The sequence below is a fragment of the Petaurus breviceps genome, unplaced genomic scaffold (assembly GCF_028583685.1).
Source record: "Petaurus breviceps papuanus isolate PSGF00001 unplaced genomic scaffold, PetGlider_PUasm1.0 37, whole genome shotgun sequence".
Taxonomy (NCBI): Eukaryota; Metazoa; Chordata; class Mammalia; order Diprotodontia; family Petauridae; genus Petaurus; species Petaurus breviceps.
The window spans coordinates 53,943,911-53,956,232 of NW_027186296.1; the positions used below are offsets into that span (position 1 = coordinate 53,943,911).

The following is a 12,322-nucleotide window of genomic DNA, read 5'->3' on the forward strand; positions in this document are numbered from 1 at the left end:
GGGCATAAATTCCTGAAATAGGGTAATGACTGTATGATAAAGTGGTGGGTATGGGTGATTTAATATCTGCAATGAGGGAGAATTAGGAGATAAGCATGAAACAAGTTTGGAACATGGCTGACTAAAAGTATGGTGGTGTCCTTGATTATAACAGTAGTTTGGAAAATGCATGATTTTTGGAGAAAGCTAATTTAATCAGATTTGTGATGTAGATTGACACATATTCCTGCCTGCTTATTCCTCATGACTCACTTTATTCCACTAAAAATGCAAAGGGATCTAGGAATGCTTAATCATTGTCTACTTCTCTTGAATTCAGAGCCTCTGAGGGATAGAATAATGGAAACACTCAATGGAAAGGTCAGAAAGAAAATTAATATTTTTTGAATAGCTACTGTAGATGTTTATGTCACAATCAAGTTAAAACTGCCATGACGGATAAATTTTCAGGTCAGCCATAGCAGACCAATAATATAAAGGGGAAAATTTGGGAGCATTATTCGATAATAGGTAAAGGGTGTCTTCAGTTATGTAAGAGAAAAGGTCACAATTTGCTCTTGTGTGGAAGACAGAATGTTGACATTTTCTTACTCTTACTGGCTATGCCTGTATTCCTTGGGGTCACATTTCAGGTTCGTGGGAGAGCATTACACTCACTTTGGAGATTACTGTTCTCATGCATTCCCACCTCTGCATCTAGTACTCATTATATGCGGTAGGATCTCAAACATTATCATTGACTGGCATGATAACAGCAAAACTAACAATAATTCCAAGTTGGTTGGTCTATACCCAGAATTAGACAGAACCCTGGCAAGTACCCCTGCACCATACTGATGTTAGAGGTTCAGTTATCCGTGTTTAATTTGAGCTAACATTAAAGTTGAGCAAGATAGTTCCTACTTTTGTGCTCCCCTTTGGAAGAAGTGACATTGACAAACATTTTTATCTTCTTTCTCCTTCTTCCTTTAAATATGTTCAAATGTAATTCAAGTTTAAGACTATATAAAGGGGCAGAAGGTTCCCTGTCAATAGAGGTCTTGAGGAAAGGCTGAATGATGACTTGGTAACAATGTTGTAGAAGGGATTAATGGTTAGGGACAGGTTGTATTCAAGGGTCAACTAGACCCTTGAAATGCCTTCCAATTAGGAGATTCTGTGATTCTATAGCTCTGTCAGAAGTATTATTGGTACTTTCAAAAAGGCTAAGGGTAGCTTTGCAACCTGTCCTTACTGACCAACTGATCACCCAGCTTATTTGGGTTGATTGAGGTGTTCACTAGATGTCTTCAAAGGTAAGCCTAGCTTGGAGAAAATGATGGGATTTCTGTTTTTTTTTAATCTAAAATATTTTGTGGGGGGCAGAGCCAAGATGGAGTAGAAGCACAAATTTGGCATGAGTTCTCACTCCAGTCACTTCTAATACATGTAAAAAAAAATGACACTAAATAAACTTTAGAGCTACAGCACCCCCAAAGAGACATAGAAAAACAAATCTCCCACAGAAGGAAGCATGGCAGGACAACAGGAAGCATATATCTCAGTGGTTCTAGGAGCTGAGCTCAGTCCCATGTGAACCACGGTTCTAGTCCCAGGGTGACCCAGACCAGCAACAGCCAGGAGAGTGAATCACCAGCAGCTGTGGCATTTTCCAGACTTCCAGACTTCACAACCCATAGACACTAAAGACAAAGGAAAAGGTCAGTGTGGAATTCTATTGGAACAGGGGAGAGGGGATGGAAAAGCCTGGTCAATCCCCTGCTGCCAGGATGAGAAGTGACAGAGGCCCAGTGACTGTGCAGCCCCACAGCATGGCTGCTTCAGGAGCTCCTGGCTGGTAGATCATAGGGGGACAAAGCAACCATTCAAAGGGTAGTTGCTTTTGCTTTAACCTGCTTGTATCTGGATCACAGTCTTGGGTGGTGGTCCTGGGGTATGTGGCCATTGTGCCAGAGCTTGTGGAGGCTGTAGAGGGGGCAATTCTAATAGCTCCAGAAATTGTGAAAACCCCAGAGATTTGAGACAAAGCCCTCTTCATTCTGTAAGCAGAGGTCTACCCTGGCAAAGACCTCAAAAGTCAAGTAATTGGCTGGCAATATGAGCAAGCAGAGGAAGCACAAACAGACTACAGGATCCTTTTCTGGGGACAAAAAAGATCAAAGCATGGAGCAGAAGGAAGACAGTGAAGTCAGAACTCTTGCACCAAAAGCCTCTAAGAAAACATAAGAATACGTTACAGGCCATGGAGGAGCTCAAGAAGGATTTTGAAAATCAAGTAAGAGAAGTGGAGGAAAAATTGGTAAGAGAAATTAGAATTATGCAAGAAAATCATGAAAAGCAAGTCAACAGCCTGCTAAAGACCAAAAAATACACTGAAAAAAATAACACCTTAAAAAGGAGACTAACTCAAATGGCAAAAGAGGCCCAAAAGCCAATGAGGAAAAGAATGCCTTAAAAAGCTGAATTTGCCAGATGGAAAAGACATTTCAAAAATTCACTGAAGAGAGTAACTTCTTCAAAATTAGATTGGAGCAAATAGAAGCTAATGACTTTATGAAAAATCAAGATACTATTAAACAGATCCAAACAAATGAAAAAGTGGAAGGCAATGTGAAATATCTCATTGGCAAAACCACTGACCTGGAAAATAGATCCAGGAGAAATAATTTAAAAATTATTGGACTACCTGAAAGCCATGATCAAAAAAAAGGCTAGACACCATTTTTCAAGAAATTATCAAGCAAAATTGCCCTGATATTCTAGAACGAGAGGGCAAAATAGAAATTGAATTAATTCACCTATCTCCTCTTGAAAAAGATCCCAAAAAGAAAACTCCTAGGAATATTATAGACAATTTTCAGAGTTCCTCAGTCAAGGAGAAAATGCTGCAAGCAGTCAGGAAGAAACAATTTGAGTGTTGTGGAAACACAATCGGGATAACACATGACATAGTAGCTTCTAAGTTAAGGGATAGAAGGGCTTGGAATATGATATTCCAGAGATCAAAGGAGCTAGGACTAAAACCGAGAATCACCTACCCAGAAAAACTGAGTATAATGCTTCAGGGAAAAGTATGGTCATTCAATGAAATAGAGGATTTCAAGCATTCTTGATGAAAACCAGAACTGAACAGAAAATCTATCTTTTTTTCAAATACAAGAAGGAAGAGAAGCATAAGAAGGTAAACAGGAAAAAGAAATCATAAGGAATTTATTAAAGTTGAACTATTTATATTCCTAAATGGAAACATAATAATTTTAACTCATAAAACTTTTCTCAGTATGAGGTTAGTTGAAAGGAATATATATGTATGTATATATATATGTATAGGAGGGTGTAAGTGTATATAAATATATAAGTGAGTGTGGGAACATGTATGTTCATTTATACATAGACAGAGGGCACAGGATGAGTTGAATATGAAAGGATGATATCTAAAAAAATTAAATTAAGAGAGAGGAATTAATTTGGAGAAGGAGAAAGGGAGAGATGGATTAGGGTAAATTATTTCATATGAAAAAGGCAAGAGAAAACTGTCACAATGGAGGGGAAGAGGAGGAAGGTGAAAGGGAATGGGACAACCTTATTCTCATTGAATTTGGCTCAAGATATCTTACCCTACAAGAAAATAGGGGGGCAGAGGATAAGAGGGGGGATGATAGAAGGGAGGACAGATTCCAGGAGAGAGTAGTTAGAAGAAAACATTTTTGAAAATGGACAGGGTCAAAGAAGAAAATTGAATAAGTGGGAGCAGGATAGGATGGAAGGAAATATATTCTTTCACAATATTACCCCATGTAAATGATTTTGGTAACTACACATGTACAACCTATATTGAATTGCTTATCTTCTCAGTGAGGGTGGGTGAGGAGGGAAGAACTTCTTGAACTCAACGATTTAAAAACAAATGTTTAAAAAAAATTTTTTTACATTAAACTAAGAAATAAGATATTCAGGCACTGGGGTATAGAAATCCCTTTTGCCCTACTAGAAAGTTTGGGGGGTAATCGGGGAGGACATAAGAGAGAACAGATTGGGGGAAGGGGTATTCAGTAGGCTTACTATTTTGAGGTGGGGAGTATGGGGAAGAAGGGAAGAAAAAAATTTTAACTCAAAATCTTGTGTAAATGAATGTTGAAAACTAAAAATAGATAAAAAATATTAAAAAATAAAATGTTTTGTGCAGTAAACATAGTCTGTTATTAATTTATCTTTAAGGGAAGAGTTAGTGTTTCCCTGGGAATGAGTAACAGTATGTGGTCTGGAGACAGATTAACTCAAAATGAAAGAATATAATTTCTTCAGGCTATCTCTATCTCATTAAATCTAGTGCTGGATTTCTGCTGAACATATATATATATATATATTTTAAATTTTGTTTTCTTATGCTCACAATTCAAAGAAGTATTAGATTTCTCTTCTTCATTTCTTTTTTATTTTAGGCTTAAGGCAAATGTGAACCCAGCTCCAAACTCTAGTCAGTTGTACTGCTGGAAGAAATCTGATAAAGCTTTCCACTTTGCAGAAAATTTCATGTAAGTATTAGTGACTGTCCCAAGGTCACACATGAGCAGATAGGTAGCACAGTGGATAGAGCTCTGGCCCTGGAGTCAGAAAGATTCATTTTTGTGAGTTCAAATCCAGCTTACTTGCTGTGTGACCCTGGCAAGTCATTTAACCCTAAAAAATGAGCCAGAGAAGGAACCGGCCAATTGTTCCAGTATCTCTGCCAAGAAAACCCCAAAACAGGTCACAAAGAAATGGACATGAGAGAAGAACAACTGAATCTAAACACCACACTTGTAGCAAATAATATTGAAGGGAGTGTCAATTCTTTGAGGTAAGAGACTACATTTTAGATATGAGCAGCAATTTTTAGACAGCTTTAAGCACAAGGATTTCTTTAACTCTGTTCTATAAAATCCTGGCATTCTCTGTAATGCAAATGGGAATTCTATGAAAAAATGATGGCAGCATTATTTCCCTCTTTAAAATGAATTATTATTTGCTCTACATATCAAGAAAACTTTCAACTTGTAGCAATTTTCTGAAGGAAAATAGTCTTAATTTTTGCAGTTTCTCATTTTTTCTTATTCTCCCAAGGAATATGCCATTTTTCCAGGCCTCCCAGATCAGCATCCATCGGTTCTAACCTTTCTTATTAAAGGATTGAGGGAGAACTCCTCCCAAACTTCCATTAAATGAGGGTTACCAGTCAAGTCATCTTTGAATTTTTCACCTGGTTGCATTTTTTGGTACTCCATTATTGTACCAGGAATCTCAACAGCCTGTGAAATCACATCAGCCTTGCTATTCCAACTATGTTAGGACTCTCTACCCTGTGACCTCTCTGATTGAGGACAAAGCAGAGATATCCCCTCAAAACCACCATTTAAAGAAGTTTTCCAAGGCAGTCATTTCTTCATTTCCCATATGACTATTCTCCTTTGAATTTCTCCATCATTCTGCCACATGGGAACCATCTCTCTTACCTCACCATTTCAGCATCTTTTTGTGTGTTGTCTTCTCTTCCATTAGATTGTAAGCTCCTCGAGGACAGGGGCTATCTTTATCATATTATATCTCTAGTATTTAGCACAGTTCCTGGCACATGGTAGGCACTTAATAAATGTTTATTGAGTGACTATTAAATATTTCAAGCCTCAATACATTCTGTGGCCAAATATATTTGGAAACTGATAGGGTTCTTATCAGAACATTTTATAGCATTATGAGGAAAACAAACAAGCAAAAACAAAACCATTTACCCACTATGAAATTGTAAAACATTCCCCAAAATCTCGGAAATTGAAAAGTGCAAAATAGTAGAATCAAGATGCATTAATCATTTCTCTATTTAATTTAGTAACAATGTGCATGGCAACGAGGAAAGAGAAAAATGAATGTTTGAAATATTTAGGAATATTTAAGAGAATTTTCTTGGTACTTGTCTTCTTATCTATTCAATAAATTTATCAGAAGCACATACTGTAGGTGACGTTGACAATTCAGTCATAAATTTGTGCCAAGATCCAACAGTGCTGAGATACCAAAATTTACTTTATGCTAATCCATAAAATACATGAGTTTTCTTCTCTTCATTCCAGATAAGGTCACATTTCCTTATAATTCCTCATGTACCCCATTCCTGTCTCTACTCATTTCAACCAGTTCTAAGAGGAATAATCAAAAAATGAAACCTGAAATAGAAGGCATGTGATACAGAATAAAAAGTTTTGGAGTCTGTAGGCCTGAGTCCAAGTCCCAACTTCCTCCTCCCATCCCTACAATGTCTTATGCCATATGACCTTGGGCATACTATATAACACCTCTGGGCCTCAGTTTCCTTATATTTAAAATGAGAGGTTTGATTAGACCTCTATAATTACAGCTTCAAAACTATGAATTATTAAATTACAAAGTCCATTTAGCATCATCTAACCATCTGCAAGAACTAGAATTGTCAAAGAAGTCTAGACAATTCAAAATTGTCTCAGATGTGTACAACTAGGGAGCTTGTGATACATTTCTTGAAACATTAATATCTCAGCAAAGCGAAAAGTACAACACAGGAGAATCTGAAGTCACCACTCATTTTTCTCTCTGTTCAGTTTTCTGCCAGTGTACATCACAAGGAATAGAAAGACTCAGAGGAATCAGTGTCTGAAATATCTCAGAACATTTACCAGAATACCTTAGAATACATAAGAAACAAACTTTTCTAAAGAACTGTACTCATAGAGGATGGAGGCTTACTCACTTGTATACAAACATTTCTGAAAAGTTCAGCTAATATAATATTCTGTTTGTGTGGCTCAAGTTCTAACTATGTTTACCTGAAATGTTTCAGTAATTCCTGAAACTTTTGAGTTTCAGTAGGATGATTTGTGAGGAGCAGATTGCACTCCCCTGAACCAAAATCTAACAAACACCACAAAGTGAAAATAAACTGGAGACACTTGAAATAAAAAATCACTTCAAGAAATCTAAGCTGTTCCCCCCCCCCCCCTTCCACTTTAAACCAACTAAACTCCCAACACATTCTGATCATCTCACCACACTGTGTCTGAGCTGGTGACAACTGATTCATGTGTACATTTGCATATCCCCTCAGTGCCAGCAGCAGAATACAAAATGGGTCCTCCTGCTCTGGCAGATGACACAGCACTGGCAAATCAGGAGGAGCTGTCAAAAACAGCTGTCCATTAAAAGAGTTTGCTGAAACAACTAAGAGCTGTTTGAAAATGCTAGGTGGTAGAATTTAATTGGAGCAGCAACTGTTCAAAATTAAGATGAAAAGGACCAGTCTGTAAATGTGCATTTTTGACATGTTAAAAATAATATATATTCAGGGTAGGTTTATGTGCTATGAAGTAGCCCAATTTTTCTTTTCTGCCAATTTTGTGATAAGTGGGTGTGTAGATGCATCTTTACAGAAGACTCAGAACCGAAGTTTTTAAAAAAAAAATCAGACATGCCCAGGTCCTTGACATGCTGAGAAACCAGGAAAATCAGATTAAATTAGTGGAAATCTATTTTTGATGAAAGAACTAAAATTGACAGTCATGGAGATAGTAAACTACTCCCCATTTATCTATAGTCTAAGCAGAGCTTAAGGATGGGCAGCAATATTGCATCCATTGATCCTTGGGAAACAGGCTTCTCCTAAACCCTGTTTCTGTTGGGTAAGATGCCATGACATTCCTCTTATATGTGGGTCTAGACAATACAGGAGAGTTAAGGCACCATTGACTTGCTTAAGATTTGCCCTACCTTTGAAGAATGTCCCCAAAGGGGTCAGATGGCATGAAAAAGAGGACTTAAACATGATTCCTTAAAAACATATGTGTTGTAACTATTTCCATTCATTAGGAATAAAAAAATCATTCTAACATCTCTAACATAGTAATTTACTTGCTGGGCAAACAATTATAATTGCAAAATAGTATTTAGGACTTTTTTTTATCAAATGCTTTATTAACTTCTGAATTTTATCATTCATTTCCTCCGATTTTGAGTTACAAATTTTCTCCCCGTTTTTCCCCTATCCACCGCCCCAAAATAGCATTCCCACAGGATATCCCCTCCTCCAATCTGCTCTCTCATATCTTCTCCCACACCCCCTATGACTTTTCCAGTAGGGCATGGTGGATCTCTATGCCCCAGTGCCTGTACATCTTATTTCCCAATTACATGTAAAATAGCATTAATAATAGTATACATATACATATGTATGTATGTATATTTTTAAACATTTGATTTTAAAACTTTGAATTCCAGATTAATTTCCTTCCTCCCTTGTCACCCACCCTTACTGGGAAGATAAGCAGTTCAGTATAGGTTGTACATGTGTAGCTAATGCAAAACATTACCATAGTAGATATATTGTAAAAGACTGACTATATTTCCCTCCCTCCTATCACTTGTTCTATTCTCTACTTTGATCCTGTCCCTTTTCAAAAGTGGGTACTTCCAAATTCCCTCCCCCCAGCCTGCCCTCCTCTCCATCATCCCCCCCTCATCCCCTTCCCCCCCACTCTCCTGTAGGGTGAGATGCCCCATTTAGTGTGTATTTCATTCCCTCTCCAAGACAAATTCAATGGGAATAAGGTTGACCCATTCCCTTTTGCTTTCCTATTCTTCCCCTCCATTGTAACCATTTTCCCTTGCCTCTTCTATATGAGATAGTTTACCCCACCCTGTGTCTCCCCATCTCCTCTCAGCACATTCCTCTCTCACCTCTAATCTCACCCTCCAAGTATCATCCCTTCCCACTTAATTGGTCCTGTGCCCTCTATCTATGTATACCTGTAAACACATATACACACATTCACATATGTATTCATACAACAGTATACCCTCTCATATAGACATATATATATATATATATTTCTATTCCCTTCATCTATTTTCATACAGAGAAAAGTTTCATCAGTTACAATTATTGTTTTTCCATGTAGATAAGTTAATAGTTCAACTTTGATAAGTTCCTTATGATTTCTTTTCCCTGTTTACCTTCTCATGCTTCTCTTGCTTCTTGTATCTGAATTTCAAATTTTATATTCAACTCTGGTTTTTACATCAAGAATGCTTGAAAGTCCTCCATTCCACTGAATGACCATACTTTCCACTGAAACATGATACTCAGTTTTGCTGGGTAGGTGCTTCTTGGTTTTAATCCCAGCTCCTTTGCCTTCTGGAATATCATATTCCAAGCCCTTCGATACCTCCATGTAGAAGCTGCCAGATCCTGAGTCATCCTGTTTGTGTTTCCACAATATTCAAATTGTTTCTTCCTGGCTGCTTGTAATATTCTCTCCTTGATCTGGGAATTTCAAAACCTGGCTATAATATTCCTAGGAGTTTTCTTTTTGGGATCTTTTTCAGGGGGTGATCAGTGAACTCTTCCAACCTCTATTTTGACCTCTAGTTCTAAAACATGAGGGCAGTTTTCCTTGAGAATTTCTTGGAGGATGATTCTAGGTTCTTTCTTTGATCATGGCTTTGAGGTAGTCCAATAATTTTAAAATTATCTCTCCTGGATCTGTTTTCCAAGTCAGTGATTTTTCCAATGAGATATTTCACATTGACTTCTATTCTTTCATTTGTTTGGATCTGTTTAACAGCATCTTTATTTCTCATAAAGTCATTAGCTTCCATTTGCTCCAATATAATTCTGAAGGAATGATTCTCCTCATTGAGCTTTTGAGATTCTTTTTTCATCTGAAAAATTCGACCTTTTAAGGCATTCTTCTCCTCATTGACTTTTTGAGCCTCCTTTGCCATTTGAGTCAGTCTGTTTTTTAAGGTATTATTTTCCTCAGTTAGGCTGTTGACTCTCATTTCTCAATTTTCTTGCATTGTACTCATTTGTCTTCCCAATTTTTCCTCCACTTCTCTTATCTGATTCTTTTTTTTAAGCAATTGGGTTTAAGTAACTTGCTCAAGGTTATACAGTCAGTTATTTCTGGGTGTGGTGCTAAGTATCTGAGCCCAGATTCGATCCCCAGGTCATCCCGACACTGGGGCCATGCTCTTACTTGTTGAGCCACCTGGATGCCCCTAAGCAATTGGGGTTAAGTAACTTGCTCAAGGTTACAAGGCCAGGTGTTTCTGGGTGGGTGCTAAGTATCTCAGCCTGGATTCGATCCCCAGGTGATCCCGACAGTGGGGCCAGTGCTCTTAATTTCTGTGCTACCCCTCTTATCTGCTTCTTATGATCCTCTCTGGCCTGTAACCAGCTTGTATTTTCCTTTGAAGCTTTTGGTGCAGGAGTTCTGACTTCACTGTCTTCCTCCTGTTCCATGCTTTGCTTCTTTTTTGTCCTCAAAATAGGAATCGAATGTTGGAATCTTTTGTCTCCTTTGTTTCCTTTGCCTGGTCATGTCTCCCCTCAGTCACTTGACCTCTGGGCTTTTTGCCACAGTAGGATTCTGCCACCAGACAGGGGAGCTTTCATCCCAAACTCTGGGGTTTTCTCAGATGCCAGAGTTATTTGATGGGTGCCCTCTCTGAGGTCTCCACATGCTCTGGTAAGGTGGACACACACACCAGGACCTCCACCCTAGACTGCAATCCAGATCCAAGAAGGTTAAAGCAAGAGCGATTACCCCTCAGACTTGTGCTTGGTCCCCCTACAGTCTTCAGGCCAGAAGCTGAAGCTGCCATGTGGCACTGGCTGTGCCAGTCTCAGGGCTTCTCACCCCAGAGGCAAAAGCCACTCACTCCCAGTTACTGGGTCCCAAAGTCCAGACTGTACTGACCTCTCACTTTGTCCTTCACATCTATATGTTGATAAATCTGGAAACGGCCAGAGCTGCTGCTGATCTGGAGTCCCTCTGGCTGGCGGCTGGTCAGGCATGGGACTGGGCTGGGCTTGGCTCCCCAAGCACTGTGCTAGCTGATTACTGCCGGCCTGCCAGGCTCAGAGGGAGGTTAGCTTCTCTGTGTCATTTTGTGGGTTCTGCAGCTCAAAAGTTTGTTTAGAGTCCCCTTTTTACATGGATTGGGGTAGGTGGAAACCGGAGCAGCGGGGAGGTCCTGTTTCTACTTTGCCATCTAGCACCCACATCTTGAAGAAAAACCTAAATGGATTTGAAATAGACAGTAAAATTATACCAATTGAAGATTTCAACTTCCCCCTCACAGAGCTAAATGAATCTAATAATAAAATAAGTAAGAAAAAAATTCATGGAGGTGAATAGAATTTTAGAAAAAGTAAAATGAGAAGAGAAAGGAGTTACCTTTATCTTAGATATATGTGGCACTTTCACAAAAATTGACTATGTATTAAGATGTAAAATATTCACAATCAAATGCAGAAAACCAGAAATCTTAAATGTTCACTCTTCATGCCATAATGCAATCAAAATTACGTTTAATAAAGGGACATGGAAACATGAATTTATAGTTAATTGTAAACTGAATAATTGAATCATAAAGAACAAGAGGGTTAGAGAGAAGGGAGCAATAGAGGCAGGCAGAGCATTGCATTGTATTGCTCCCCGAGTCTGGCTTCCCCAATAGTGGAGACACTCCCTCACACCCCCCAACTTGGCCAAGAGCTACTGGTACATGGTGACTGTGCTTTGCAAGAAGGGCCCCACGGTAGCCCAGGCCAAGTCCAAGCAGGCCATGTTAGCAGCTCATAGAAGAGGAGAAGATGGTGGAGAATTCCAAGAAATGTGCTGCTGGCCAAAACAAACAGCATGCCATCACAAAGAGCACAGCCGAGCTGGACCAAGAGACTGAGGAACTTCGCCATGACAGGGTCACTCTAGAAGTGGTCAAAGTGATGCAACGGGCCTGGCAGAGCAAGGGACTGACACAGAAGGATCTGGACACAAAAATCAATGAAAGGCCCAAGTTATCACTGACCATGAGTGTGGATGGGCCATTCCTAACAACCAGGTCTTGGGCAACATCAAAGAGCCATTGGTCTCAAGCTTCATGTGGAAGGAAATTGGAAAGCCTCTTGAGACAGGACCAAAGGGGACAATAACAGAAAGCCTCAAAATCAGTTCATTCAGACTGATCTCGTCTGGCAATTCGCCTTCACCACCAGAACCAATGTGTCTCTTCACATTGCCAAGCTGAACACAGGGATATGAGACTTGTTTGGGTGAGGAACCTTCCAAATCTATACCTGCTGTAACAAAAAGAAAAAACAAAACCTTGCAAATTAAATGATTCTACTGACTTTTTTCTCTTTCCTTTTCTGAAGACTTGTAGCAGCAAGCACCCCAAGCGTCCTCAGGGTTTGCAGTTACCACAGGTTCTTGGATCTGCTTTGTTAAAGGAAAGCAACTCAAAATGGGTTAAC

The 12,322-nt window shown here is 39.0% G+C and overlaps 1 pseudogene; it reads left to right on the forward strand.

Annotated features, from left to right (window-relative positions):
- The first annotated feature begins 1,283 nt into the window (after nt 1–1,283).
- On the forward strand, nt 1,284–12,096 carry LOC138168328 (endothelial differentiation-related factor 1 pseudogene; annotated as a pseudogene).
- The last annotated feature ends 226 nt before the right edge of the window (nt 12,097–12,322 follow it).